The sequence below is a fragment of the Mobula birostris genome, chromosome 22 (assembly GCF_030028105.1).
Source record: "Mobula birostris isolate sMobBir1 chromosome 22, sMobBir1.hap1, whole genome shotgun sequence".
Classification (NCBI taxonomy): Eukaryota; Metazoa; Chordata; class Chondrichthyes; order Myliobatiformes; family Myliobatidae; genus Mobula; species Mobula birostris.
In genome coordinates, this window is record NC_092391.1 from 27957119 (window position 1) to 27969362 (window position 12244).

The 12244-nt window shown below is 45.7% G+C and overlaps 1 protein-coding gene across 2 annotated transcripts in view; it reads right to left on the minus strand.

The window, feature by feature from the left end:
- The window catches only part of col5a1 (procollagen, type V, alpha 1), a 295086-nt gene that overhangs the window by 255623 nt on the left and 27219 nt on the right, over nt 1–12244 (minus strand). The window lies entirely within an intron of this gene.

A 12244-nucleotide genomic window follows, 5' to 3' on the forward strand; every position in this document is an offset into this window, starting at 1 on the left:
TCTCTCACAGATTTTGGATTGTTCTAACTGTCCTCCGAATTTAACTACAATATGTGTACCTACATCTCCAAGGCCAGCCTTTCCTATGTTCATGTGACTCCATTTCAAAATTCTTTTGGAACATCTTGAGACCATGCGCTCTAGAAATGCAAACTTCCTTTTTCTTTTTACACTCAGTGGCCACAGGAGTGGAATCCGGTGTAATCTTCTGCTGCTGTAGCCCATCACTTCAAGGTTTGGCATATCGTGTGTTCGGAGATGCTTTTCTGCATCCCACTGCTGTAACATGTGGTTATTTGGGTTAATGTCGCCGTCCTCTCAGCTGTAACCTCTTGGGCCATTTTCCTCTGACCTCTCTCAGTAACAAGGCCTTTTCATTCACAGAACTGCTGTTCACTGGATATTTTATTTTGTTTCTTGCACCATTCTCCGTAAACTCTAGGGACTGTTGTGCATGAAAATCCCTGGAGATTAGCAGTTTCTGAGACACTCAAACCTCTATGTCTGGCACCAAGAGTCATTCCACGGTCAAAATCACTTAGATCACACTTCTTCCCCATTCTGATATTTGGTTTGAACAAGCTGAACCTCCTGGCCATGTCTGCATGCTTTCATGTGTTGAGTTGCTGCTACATGATTGGCTGATTAGATGCATGCATTAATGAGCAGGTGTACAGGTGTACTTAATAAAGTGGCCACTGAGTCTATATTTCCATCAGCACTCCTGGGGGCCTAACCAGGGCGCTATGGCAACTGTAATGTATCTTTGCTCATTCTAGATCCCTTGAGAATATTTCAAAATTCGAAGTAAATTTATCATCAAATTACATACAGTATGCATCACAAAGTACAACTCTGAGATTCATTTTCTTGTGGGCAATCATAGTAAATCCAAGAAACACAACAGAATCAATGAAAGACTGTACCTAAGACAATCAGCCAATCTGGCAAAACAACAGACTGCGCAAATACAAAAAAAAGAGAAAATAGTAATAATTAATAAATGGGCAATAAATATCAAGAATATGAGATAGAGTCCATAGGTTGTGGGAACATAGGTTGGGTGAAAGCAACACTCACAACGCACTTGAGGGACTCAGCACGTTGGACAGCATCCGTGGAAATGATGAGTTGACGTTTTGGGCCAGAACCCTTCATCAGGACTGTAGGGGGAAGGGGCAGAGGCCCTATAAAGAAGGTGGGGGAGGGTGGGAAGGAGAAGGCTGGTAGGTTCAGTTGAAAAACCAGTAATTTGAAAGACAAAGGGGTGGGGGAGGGGAAGCAGGGAGGTGATAGGCAGGAAAACAATGGGTAGTAGAAGGAGGCGGAACCATGAGGAAGGTGATAGGCAGCTGGGGGAGAGGGCAGAGTGAAATAGGGATAGAGGAAGGGAGGGGGAGGGAATTACCGGAAGTTGGAGAATCTTATGTTCATACCAAGGGGCTGGAGACTACCTAGACGGTATATGAGGTGTTGCTCCTCCAACCTGAGTTTAGCCTCATCATGGCAGTAGAGAAGGCCATGTATGGATATATCTGAATGGGAATGGGAAGCAGAGTTGAAGTGGATGGCTACCGGGAGATCCTGTCTGTTCTGGCGGACGGAGCGGAGGTGCTCGACGAAACGGTGAAGTTATCTGTTCTGGTTCTAGAGTCTGATGATTAAGGGGTAATAATCATTCCCAAATCAGGTGATGTGGGTCCTGAGGCTCCTGTACCTTCTTGGCCACAGCATGGTCTGCATGGTGAGAACTCTTTTTGACGGATGCTGCTTCCGGCAAGGGGGCACCCTGTAGATGTGTTCAATGGTGGGGAAAGCTTTACCCGTGATGGACTGGGTCATATTTATTACTTTTTGGAGACTTTTCCATACAAGGGCATTGGTATTTCCATACCAGACCATGATACAGTCAGACAATATACTCTCCACTGCACATCTATAGAAGTTTGTCAAGTTCCTAGATGACATGCTGATTCTTTGCAAACTTCAAAGAAAGTAGAGGTGCTGTCATGCTTTCTGCGTAATGACGCTTACATGCTGAACCCAGAATAGACCCTCTGAAATGATAACACCGAGGAATTTAAAAACTGCTGACCCTCTGCACATCTGATTCCCCCAATGAGGACTGTCTTATGGACCTCCGATTTCCTCCTCCTGAACTCAATAATCAGCTCCTTGGTCTTGCTGACATTGAGTGAGAGGTTGTTGTTGTGGCACCACTCGGCCAGATTTTCAATCTCCCTCCTATTTGCTGATTAAACACCATGTTTGATTTGGCTAACGACAGTGGTGTTATCAGCATAGTTAAATACAGCATTGGAGCTGTGCTTAGCCTCACAGTCATAAGTATCAACTGAGTAGAGCAGGGGACTAATCACACAACCTTGTGGTGAGGTAGATTGTGGAGGAGATGTTAGACCATAAGACCATAAGACAAAGGAGCAGAAGTCGGCCATTCAGCCCATCGAGTCTGCTCATGAGCTGATCCATTCTCCCATTTAGTCCCACTCCTCCACCTTCTCACCATAACCTTTGATGCCCTGGCTACTCAGATACCTATCAGTCTCTGCCTTAAATACACCCAATGACTTGGCCTCCACTGCCACCCGTGGCAACAAATTCCATAGATTCACCACCTCCAGCTAAAAAAATTTCTTCGCATCTCTATTCTGAATGGGCGCCCTTCAATTGTTAAGTCATGCTCTCTCGTACTAGACTCCCCCAGCATGGGAAACAATTTTGCCACATCCACTCTGTCCATGCCTTTCAATATTCGAAGTGTTTCTATGAGGTCCCCCCTCGTTCTTCTAAACTCCAAGGAATACAGTCCAAGAGCAGACAAACGTCCCTCATATGTCAACCCTCTCATTCCTGGAATCATTCTAGTGAATCTTCTCTGAACCCTCTCCAACGTCAGCACATCCTTTCTTAAATAAGGAGACCAAAACTGCCCACAGTACTCCAAGTGAGGTCTTACTAGTGCCTTATAGAGCCTCAACATCACATCCCTGCTCCTATACTCTATTCCTCTAGAAATGAATGCCAACATTGCATTCGCCTTCTTCACCACTGACTCAACCTGGAGGTTAACCTTAAGGGTATCCTGCACGAGGACTCCCAAGTCCCGTTGCATCTCAGAACTTTGAATTCTGTCCCCATTTAAATAATAGTCTGCCCGTTTATTTCTTTTGTCAAAGTGCATAACCATACACTTTCCAACACTGTATTTCATTTGCCACTTCTTTGCCCATTCTCTCAATCTATCCAAGTCTCTCTGCAGACTCTCTGTTTCCTCAGCACTACCGGCCCCCCCACCTATCTTAGTATCATCAGCAAACTTAGCCACAAAGCCATCTATTCCATAATCCAAATCGTTGATGTACAATGTAAAAAGAAGCGGCCCCAACACGGACCCCTGTGGAACACAACTGGTAACCAGCAGCCAACCAGAATAGGATCCCTTTATTCCCACTCTGTTTCCTGCCAATCAGCCAACGCCCTATCAACGTATGTAACTTTCCCGTAATTCCATGGGCTCTTATCTTGTTAAGCAGCCTCATGTGTGGCACCTCATCAAAGGCCTTCTGAAAATCCAAATATACAACATCCACTGCATCTCCCTTGTCTAGTCTACTTGTAATTTCCTCAAAAAAATTGCAATAGGTTTGTCAAGCAGGATTTTCCTTTAAGGAAACCATGCTGAGTTCTGCCTATCTTGTCATATGCCTCCAGGTACTCTGTAACCTCATCCTTGACAATCGACTCCAACAACTTCCCAACCACCGATGTCAAGCTAACAGGTCTATAATTTCCTTTTTGCTTCCTTGCCCCCTTCTTAAATAGCGGAGTGACGTTCACGATCTTCCAGTCCTCCGGAACCATGCCAGAATCTATTGACTTTTGAAGGATCATCGCTAATGCCTCCGCAATCTCCACAGCTACTTCCTTCAGAACACGAAGGAAGTAGCTGCCAATCTGAACTGACTGGGGTCTGCAAGTGAGGAAATCAAGGATCCAGTTGTGCAAGAGGGTTTCGAGGCCCAGGCCTGGAAGCTTATTGATTCGTTTTGAGGGGATGATAGTATTTGTAAGGCCAATGATGTTGTGGGGATGGAACTGGACTCTCTCACGGTGGTGTCTGAAAAGAGGATGCTGTCTAAGTTGCATGCCATCTTGGTCAATGTCTCCCATCCACTACATAATGGATTGGGTGGGCACAGGAGTACATTCAGCCAGAGACTCATTCCTCCAAGATGCAACACAGAGCGTCATAGGAAGTCATTCCTGCCTGTGGCCCTCAAACTTTACAACTCCTCCCTTGGAGGGTCAGACACCCTGTGCCAATAGGCTGGTCCTGGACTTATTTCATAATTTACTGGTGTAATTTACATATTACTACTTAACTATTTATGGTTCTATTACTATTTATTATTTATGGTGCAACTGTAATGAAAATCAATTTCCCCCGGGATCAATAAAGTATGACTATGACTATGACTATTAGTATTGAACGTTTAGCTGTAATCAATGAAGAGCATGCTGAAGTATACATCTTCACTGTCCAGATCTTCCAGGGCTGAGTGAAGAGCCAATGGGGTGGCACCTGCTGTCGACCTGTTGTGCCAGTCGGCAAGCAGAAATGGATCCAAGTCACTTCCTAGGCTGGAGTTGGTATGTTTCATCCCCATCCTCTCAATGCACTTCATCACAGTGGTTTAGCCTTGTAAATAGTTTTATCTGACGGGAGAGTCCACAATAATTAATCCACACCACCAGTTGATGGGTTGGCTCTGTGATAGAGTAATCAAACACTCATTCTGGTTGGTATGCAGAATTTTCTCAAGTCCACTGACTTATTTTAGAGCCTCAACCCTTCGTTTTTCTTTCCAGCTGTATCCCCATGCGCAGGTGTGCCCACTTAAACTGCATTTATCTTCCAGCCAATCTGAGATCAAGGAGTTCAAAAGTGCCAAGGAAAAAAGCCTGCGATCTTCCTGATAATACTTACTAACCAGGTCTGAATTCACAATAAAGAAACCACAAATTAAGTAAAAACTTACTCCAGTATGGTGTGAAACTATATGCTGATGGCAGCTCCTGTTACATGCAGAGTACAAAGCATTTCCACAAACACTGACTCTCGCTGGGGGACGGGTAATGCTGTACAAACCATGTGTGCTCTTATGTTAGTTCCTGGACATATCCTCTACATCACAGCCCCCAGAAGTCTCACAACCTGCACAACACCTGTCTGCAAACTACAGCTGTGCCCACACTGAAAGCTCGGCTCCACCACTGACTTTGAAAGTGGAACAAACATGTTGGAAAATGCAGGTGCTTTGAGGCAATAGTGTCAGTTTCATGGAGCTTATCTCTCTCCCAAACTTACTCCTTCAAGGCAAGCAGACATCCGGCTGACTGAGACGGCTCTGCCAATAACCCACTTCATGTCTGTGAAACTCCAGTACTGCCCAGGTCTTTTGCTCCACTCAGATACAGTATAATGTTCCTGGCCCAGTACACAGAGCCGGGGATTTGATATCGCTTTCAAAATAGATTACATCACTGTACTGCTTACGACATTTCAAAGACTCAAAGTTCTGCTCACAAGGAAATTATTATGAGCAGGGGGAAGGTTTGGTGAGTTGGATTTTAGGCACTTTAAGATACTACATGAGAGCACTGGGTGAGTTGTCCGAATATCCTCACTTTGGTTCACAGTCCATTACTATTTTCTTTCTTGTGAGACGTCTGCTAGGCTATGGGATGTTTTACTAAGTTAAAGATTCGACTTCAGTGCAACTTGTCAAGTAAAAGTTGCAAAATAAAAGAAAATTAAAGTGATTTGCAGTGAATTCCCACAAAATTAGCTCTTTCCCACAATGCCCTAGTCATGTGCAAAATACCTTTCACACCCACTGTAATTCAGAACAATCCGTCTGCATCCCCCCACCTCACAGCAGCAAACTCAGAACGGACTGAGGAATCATATTGTCAGTCTCAGAGTCACTGATGGTCAATGTCTGTGTAATTCATGCCCCATTGAGGGTCAGTGTGTGGGACCCGTCTCCCAGTGAGGGTCAGCGTGTGTGGGATCCGTCCCCCAGTGAGGGTCAGTGTGTGTGGGACCCGTCCCCCAGTGAGGGTCAGTGTGTGTGTGGGATCCATCCCTCAGTGAGGGTCAGTATGTTTGGGACCCATCTCCCAGTGAGGGTCAGTGTGTTTGGGACCCGTCTCCCAGTGAGGGTCAGTGTGTGTGGGACCCGTCCCCACTGAGGGTCAATGTGTGTGTGGGATCTGTCCCCCAGTGAGGGTCAGTGTGTGTGGGACCCGTCCCCCAGTGAGGGACAGTGTGTGTGGAACTGTCCTCCAGTGAGGGTCAGTGTGTGTGGGACCCGTCTCCCAGTGAGGGTCAGTGTGTGTGGGACCTGTCCCCCAGTGAGGGTCAGTGTGTGTGGGACCCATCCCCCAGTGAGGGTCAATGTGTGTGGGACATGTTTCCCTGTTGTGAGTTGACTATTTGCTGAATTGTCCTAACTACAATTGTTAACAAATATCAAAAGTTCCTCAATTCCCCAAGGTTATGAAAGGCACAATGTGATTGTAAGACTTCCTGTTCGTATGCATTAATTTCCATCAACAGGACTCTGTGATCCATCTGACAGTTTAGCCACATGACCATTCAGAAAGCACTGAGAACATTACTGTTAATCCCTCCTGGTTTTACACGTGTGTACCTCCCAGCTCAGCTCCCCGGCACCTGCAGGAATTGTTGTGCAGTTCGGGTTGACAGCTTTCTACCCTACAATCACTTTGGATCAGTTCCAATGCCACCCTCGCGGCACCATGAGAGATCAAAAGACACCCTGCTGAGGCCTCACCCTCCAACCCCGTTTGCCTCCACGGAATGCAGGTGTAAACTTATTTCGCTTTCCGTGATTTCGCTTTTCGGATTAAAAAGTGGTTAATGGTGGTGAAAAGCAATCCTGGTGAGCTTAACGGATAACAATGAGACCTAGGGGTGAGAAGCACTGAAAAATATTTGTTATTATGGTAAAAAAATTGTTGCTTAACCCACCTATCAAATGTTACCACACAACATACCACCTCTAAACCCTGTCTACGGCACTACAAAAACAGAGTCCCATCTACATACCACACCTCAAGCACTGTCTCCCCCCACCCCTTCACTGGCGTAACATCCATTAAACACTGCCCTATTGTCCTACTTAGCAACGACCAAACCGTGCCCCACTGCCCTATACGGCACTCTACAAACAGTTCTCCGCTGCTCGACACACCTCTCCTCACTGTCCTACTTCCCTATGTGGTACTCCTCAAGCCCTGTCACCCATCAGACAATGCCCTACCCTTCCCCCTTACTGCCCAACGTACCATCCCGCAAACACTTTGTAACTGCTGTACATCCATCCACCAAACAATTCTTTCAGTCTCAACATCCACCTTCTCTATGCATCTCCCACTTGTCTTCTTCCCTTATCTCCAGACTTCACCAAAGGAATGTACCTACTGTCCACACAGCCCTATTTACAGCTGCATTTCCATCGCCAGTAATACCAGAACCCAAATCCCGCTTAAAAGGAAAACACCCTCCTGACTTCCTGGACTTCCCTGGCTCTAAGCCGTGCTGCTGGAGCTTGGTCTGTTCTTTTCCAGAGGGGGACAGAATGGTGGAAGTGAATGTGGGCAGCAGTGAGATAACAAATGTAACAAGTTTGAACCAAGGGAACTGGGGGGAAAGCTAAGAAGAGTAAGTCGACACAAACAAACTGAACAGAAATTCATCAGAGACTGAACTGGAGACTGTTACAAATGGCTTGGAGAAGATCAGAGATTAGGGCTTACGTGTAATGTGATTGCTATGCGGTAGCTTCAGCACTTAGATTCCCAAGGTAGGTCTTAGAAGCTGACACAAAGCAAGGAGAATGGAAGGACCCTTAGCCAAGGGGGAGAAGCATTCTAGATGATGGCTGAATGTGTCCTATGGCTGAGATTTGCTAGAATAAACCCATGCTTGCTTTTAAAGGACAAGAACACAGAGAGAGAGCTGTGAGGCTTTGCTCAGTTCCTGTGGGCGGTTAACTATTCCAAATAACCTAACGGAAATGTCAAAGGCAAAAACGTGTAGTAAACGTCACGTATCTCCAATCCTGGGCATAACGGTCTGAGTTGTTTCAAATGTCCCCAACTTCTCTACAAGTAATGAGCAGATTATGCCACTCAGATTTTACAGTGCTCGTAGAAGGCTTGGGAACTAATATTTTTAGAATAGGACACACTGTTTTGGAAGCTGATGTTGCATGTTGGACATGGTTAGACACTGAGGTTTGCCCAACAAGACTCTCGTAGTATTATCCTGGCTCTGAAGGTACTTTCCCTACTCCCCGGAGAGAAATGGCTACTCGAACAGCCCACACAGTGGTTACATCACACTTTGAGGAGTGCGTACTATTCTGAATTCCTGACTGCAAAAAGGACGTCCAAGAACCGATTTATAAGACGAATACCAGAACTGCTCTCTTGACGTGACTCCAATAAAGGCTTTTCAAAATCATGAGGAGCTTTAGTAGACAGTCTGTTTCATTTTGTGGGGAAACTTAAGGCAATCAAAACAGAACAGTCAGCAAGAAATTAAATGGGGAATTCAAAAGCAACCTCTTACCCAGAGGATATGGTGAAAATGTGGAACTTTCCACCACGGATGTGGTTGTGGTAAACGGCATTAATGCATCTGAGAGGCCGTCTGGCTTGTTAAGTCACCAAGCAATTTGGTGCAAAATGCCGAAGAGTTTAGTTAATGTAAAAATCCTAGGGAGGTTTTGTGCCCGGAAGATTTCAATGGGAGATATTGAATTATCAGACCAATTTCGTAACTTTCTAATATGTTGACAGCTATGAGGGTGTGATTATGGTAATCAGCAGTACAAGAGAAAAGGCACAACTCAGGAGGTCATATGGTGACATTTCTAACAATGGAGGTGATATACGAGTGGCTGTCATAAATCACGTCCTATAACAAGGGTTCCAATACAATGACTTAAATCTCTGTTATTTCAAAAGCTCACAACTTTCAGTGGGGGTGCTGAGCATTGAGCAACATGACCCAGATCCTAGAACCAATGTCCCTTCCTTGACCCCTGGTCAAGATTCTAAACCCAATGTCCCTTCCCTGACCCCTGGACAATACATCCAAATCTCCTGAAGAGTCAGAATCAGGTTGATAATCATTGTCTTATACAGCATGATTCTTGTTGGCTTGCAGCAGCCGTACAGTGCAAAGACACAAAATTACTAAATGAATATATAGTGCAAACAGAAAGGAATATTGAGGTAATGCTCATGGGTTCATGGACCATTCAGAAATCTGATGGTGGAGACAAGCAAGCTACTTCTGGATCGTTGAGTGTGGATCAATAGAGAAATTTAAACTAGTTAAACAGTTATAACGTGAGATCACACAGTAGCTCCTCTTTTAGCAATCTCACAGGAGAGAGGAAACAAGAGTCCAAATGGAGGGTGGGGCCTGGGTCTACCTTTTAGGGGTGAGACTCCGCACCTTGGTTTCTGGGCAGAGGGGAGGTGATAGCCCTGGGGCCAAAGTTGAAAATGCAAGAACAAGAAATGGACAAGGTTACAAACACTTACAATAGACTTTGCTACACTCTGGTTGAACGCCCTAGTTGGGCAGTCTTTCATTGCTTCTGTTATAGTTATTATTCTATAGATTTGTTGGGTATGCCCACAAGAAAATAAATCTCAGGGTTGTATATGGTGACAAAATTTACTTTGAACTTTTAAAAGAAAGTGAAGCCTTTGAATGCTGTTTGGTGACCGGAGGAGAAGAAAGCATGTAATCAGTATCCTCACAACCCTACTTTCCAACCAGCACTTTGGTTATTTCCCTGTCAAATACCCAGAACATCCATCCTGCAGAGAATTAGATAGACAGCACAGTTCTAGCTGAAGTGAAAGCAAAATACAAAAAGGAGGCTCACATCAGGTCATGGCTTTATTTCCAATAGCAGTTCAATCTCAATGTCTGTTCAGGTTAGGAGCTGCAGAAACAGACACCCAAAAAGCTTAACCTCCCTCTGGCCTATGAGTTAACACTGCTGGAAATTTCTGATTTATCAGTGGATTTATATTTATGACTAATGATCACACATCTTGCCTGGAGTTGCTGCCATCTGTAAAAGTTGTGCTTGAGTTGATCAGAAAAGCTTCATTTCTCCCTGGCAGGGCGGGACAGTAGCGTAGCGGTTAGTGCAAATGCCTTTCAGTGCCAGCGATCACTGATCGGAGTTCGATTCCAGCCACCGTCCGCTAGGAGTTTGCCCGTTCTCCCCGTGACCACACGGGTTTCCTCCAGGTGCTCCAGTTTCCTCCCGCACCCCAAAGACGTATGGGTGGGTTTAGAATCAGTGAGTTGTGGGCGCTATGTTAGGGCTGGAAGTGTGTTGATTTGAATTGAATTGACTTTATTTCTTACATCCTTCACATATATGAGGAGTAAAAATCTTTACGTTACGTGTCTGTCTAAATGTGCAATGCGCAATTTATAGTAATTTGTAATAAATAGGATGTACAACAGGACAGTCATAGAAGTACAACTGTAGCAGCGTGAGTTAATCAGTCTGATGGCCTGGTGGAAAAAGCTGTCCCGGAGCCTGTTGGTCCTGGCTTTTATGCTGTGGTACCATTTCCCAGATGGTAGCAGCTGGAACAGTTTGTGTTTGGGGTAACTCAGGTCCCCAATGATCATTCAGGCCCTTTTCACACACACCGGTCTTTGTAAATGGCCTGAATAGTGGGGAGTTCACATCTACAGGTGCGCTGGGCTGTCCACGCCACTCTCTACAGAGTCCTGAGATTGAGGGAAGTACAGTTCCCACACCAGGCAATGATTTGACACCAACAATGTATTTCACTGTATGCATCCATGGGCATGTGAGAAATAAAGGTCTTCGTTATCATGTTAGCCTGTTCCATACATTGACCATTCAAGACAACACATCCAGTACTGCTGCTCAGTGTGGAGATGGAGAAGGTAGGTCTGAGGAACGATTACACAAACCAGGATTACACTCCCTGGAACTTGGGAGATGGAGAAGTGATCTGATTGAAGGTCTAAGGGCAGGGAATTGAGTGAGTAGAAGGGGTGAAGGAAGCCAGTATCACAGACTGAACCTGATCAAAGTTTCGAAGAGTGAAGTCAGGAGACAATTCTACGTGCAAGGGGTAGCAGAAATGAAGCTCAGCTGAAGTTAGGGTGGTTTTTCACTGCTGATCACCTGGTCTTAGACAGCACACACTTCAGGAAAGGAACTTGTTAACAGTAGTTGGCAAGTGCTTAGGGCTGTGAATCATCAGTGGGATGTAATACAAACACAGTCTGTTTTCCTCTGGCTTCCCGTCAGTATTCTACAAATGCCAGCTGCCAACTTTTGGAGGAGGCTCAGAGATTCACATTGTGCCAGAGGTCTCAGATACCGCAATTCCCAGGACTGGCATGGGGGCAAAATGGGGTCGGCAAGGGGACTACAATCCAATGCCTTGGAGAGGCTGAATGTCAGCAGCTTGGGGAAGTGGGAGAGGGGGTGCTCTTCCAGGAGTAGGAGATCAGAGGCAGTTTGTGGGTGGAGGACCTGCTGAAGGGGGAAAGAGAAAGTGAAGAGAGGACAGCAAGACGGAAGGGGGTGTGGTGGGTGGTGGAGGAGTGAGCGAGAGCGAGTCAGAGGGAACTGAAGGAGGGAGGATTACTGGGGGAGGGTGCTGGACTGAGGAGAGAGGGATTATGGGAAAGAGGAGCTAAGGGCAGGAAGGGATTATGGGAATCAGGAGTGGAGACAGAGGGGCCAAGGAAGAGGGCAAAGCATAGCACCACATATTCAGTATCACTGCCAATAATGTGTTCTCCTAACCCACTCCACACTTAATACAGTTTCTCATGAGTTCACTCTGCAGTGCGAGTGTGGGTGGCTGGTCAGTGTGCACAGTGAGTGGGTGGGCATCTGTACAAGTGTGTGCACTAGGTCTGTGCAGTGGAGTCTGGTCTCCTGTCATCCATGTCACAGGATCAAGGCCTCGCTTCAGTCAGGTCTACGTGGCAGGTGGTGTGCAAAACCTATCCAGCATTAAAAGAAACCATCCACCTTCTTCCCATGAGAATGAAGGACCTGGAAAGTCAGAACCCTGAACATATCTACTGCATTAGAAATTGGGA